The sequence below is a fragment of the Phoenix dactylifera genome, chromosome 4 (genome assembly GCF_051530095.1).
Source record: "Phoenix dactylifera cultivar Ajwa chromosome 4, Ajwa_hap1_PhDact_Kaust_v1.1, whole genome shotgun sequence".
Classification (NCBI taxonomy): Eukaryota; Viridiplantae; Streptophyta; class Magnoliopsida; order Arecales; family Arecaceae; genus Phoenix; species Phoenix dactylifera.
Window position 1 is genome coordinate 6954401 of NC_143193.1, and position 3100 is coordinate 6957500.

The following is a 3100-nucleotide window of genomic DNA, read 5'->3' on the forward strand; positions in this document are numbered from 1 at the left end:
CCGGGAAGGAGAAACAAAGTGATTTATTTTTCTTTCTTTTCTTTATATTATTTGCAAATGAGAAGGAGTATTAGGCCTCTAATCTCCATTTTTATTTGTAATCAATTTTATTGTTATAAAATCTATCATTTCTTTTGCATGCAATCCTTGTTCTAAGTTCAAGTTAATTTCTGCTTTTTATGCATTCTTTTAATTTTTTTTATGCAATACATTAAATCTTCCTTTATGCAATTTATGTTCGCTTCAATCTTCTTGTTTTCATCCATTTTAATATATGCCAAACCTTTTCTTTGATTAGTTAAAATGCTTTTCGAATTTAAATACCCGTCTTTTTGTCAATTTCAAGTGGAAAACATTCTCTGGTAGACTAGAGAATCATTCAACATCCCCGACGTAATGTTTTTTCTTTTGTTATTCAAAAATCAATTTTGAATCCGAGTGAACGTTTTGATTTTTATGCAACTTCAACCGCCTCCCTGTGGATCGACCTCTTACGACCACTATTCTTCGAGTAGAAAATGTAAGAGTATAATTAAATTAAACTTTGTTTGTCGGTTCTAACAACGATCTGTTTAGCGTATTTTTAGGTAAACAGGAATTCGACAACATATAGTTTTATTGATATTAGTATCCATTGCCAGTAGCTTTTAAATTAGAGTTTTGAAGCTCAAGCTATTTATTAGTGAGGCTAAGTGCAAAGTACGATATATGGTCCAAGACATCCAAATAGCACCTTGGCAAATTAGAAGCGAGGTTGTTGTTTGCTTTTACTCGTCGCAGACCATATATAGTAGTTTGTGCTTAAAATGCTTTCAACCAGATGATATCTTCTAACTTTAATCTTTTTACTTTCTTTATACATGGACAAAAATTTGTTAATTAATTGATCAGCATAAAAAGAAATTTGATTAAAAGATTTCAACAATTTTAGAGTAGAACTTTTAGTTTATTATATTTATACACGTGACATCTTTAGATGAGCAATTGTTTGCAGAATTAGAAAAATTTTCTGGCCAGAATTTTTGGCACAAGCAGAACTAAGATGTTGTTGGTCGGCACTTTCACAATTATATCATTTATTGAGAATTTTTATCCTCCTAATCCTCCCATCACCTCTGCCACCAGTGATTTGAATATCTAAGCCACCATGCATAATCATATTTTGAAAAGGATTTTACTTGCTATATATGGTAGAACTTTGTCTGCACTTTCTAATACACTTTACCGGTGCGCAAAATTATCGGATTCCTTATAACAAAATATGATAAAGAAATTTAAGGATTAGAAAACCAAAATTGTAGCAAAATTCTTTGGAGTATGAGATGATCGATGAAAAATTAGTTGTCTAGTAGACTCATGAACTGCAAAATTGGTTCATGATATAAGCCAAAAAGGAATCAATCTTAATAAGAAATTCCCAAGTGATTGTAGCCATTGATAAAATACCTTCTAAGTGAAAATTATTTCTCTTATAATAGGTTGACTCTTCTTTACTAATTAATAAAAAACATTTCAGAGTTACACTCAGCCCGTGCTAGCCTGTTCAACTAAAAGACTTCTTGTTTAAAAAATGAAGAAAAGAAAAGTTAGGTTCAGTGGCCTAACAAAATCTCGTGAAAGTAATGAAATAAAAAACAGGCATAATGATGTCAAAATTAAAAAGATGTAAAAAGAAAGATAGAAACTCCTTTAGCAGCAGGTAAGCATGAAAACTCCGTCTAGGCTAAATGTTCTCCATCTCAAAGGAGCTTACCCTAAATAATGTTCTCCATCTCAAAGGAGTTTACCCTAAATAAAACAGGATGTCTAACTTTCGAGTTTACTGATGTCTTCTAACTTCTTAGTTTATTGATGTTATTTGGGCCAAGCATTCTAAATTCCCAAACAAACATTTCTTGCCTAGTCAGTCATGTATCCACTATCTTAGTGCAACTATAAAATAGCTAGCCAATCCAGACACAAAAAAAAAAAGAGCAAAGCCTACCAGTCCACATGAAACATGAAAGAATGCCAATTTAGATAGTCCAGATTTTAGGAGAGGCCAAACCAAGAATAATATTTCATCTAGCCGCGTGGAGACAAGAAGGCCGGACAACACCTTTCACCTTAGTTTGATATAACTCCGTCAGTATAGCTTTATTAGAGTAGGCTGAGAAAACAACCCAAGCACCAAGTCACCAACTAGACTTCTTGGACTAATCAACTTCTTGAACATTGCAAAGATTGCTTAATTTCTTAGGTTCAATTCTATGTTCAAGAGAACTTACAATTTCAACCAAAAAAAGACATATAATAGGATTTCTCTTTCTTGCTTTCTTTCTTTCTCTCTTTCTTTTTTTCTTAAGAGAGCGAGAAAGAGCAAAGCATAAACAGGAATCCAGCAATCGCAGTTTTTGCAGATCCAGCTTGGGTTAGTACCGGAATATTCTTATAAATACTTGACATGATGCAGCTGTGTTCTTTTTTTTTTTAATGCAAATGTCATTAAGCTATTTAGAGGCATTTGATGAATGTTCCACCATCTTATAAGATTTTTTTTCCCATGTTGGTGGGCAACAATCAAGATTGTTTGGTATACGATTTGATGTGCAACATCAATCATGGAGCCAGCTATCCATATCAATCTTCAGTCAATTGAACCAACATCTGTTGGGTTTGCATCCTTGGCTAGGGTTGATGGAGCTTCGCGATCATGTCCTACGATTAGAATCTCATCATCCTTTCTAATAATGCCCAATGTTAAAAGCATAATTTGACAGTGTTCAGACAGGAATTCAAATTAATCGACTAAATTGTGGAGGTTCGGCATGAATAATAGCACCATATGAGCACATTCCACTTGCGTGTGAATTATATACGTGTTATCTATAGACTAGGCTAAGACAATCGATCCAACAATTGCTAAAAGAATTCCGATAGCATCAATTCCCGAGAAAAAAAAAATCATTTCTTACTGTTCCAAAGGTATGGATTATAATTTTTTTGTTTTTTGATGTAGAGTGGTGAAGACAGAAATTATGTATTCGGGTTGCCATGGCTGGTGGGTTAGACCGGCTTTCTGATCTCAAGTCCGAAGGGATTGCAGAACCACGGACTTCAA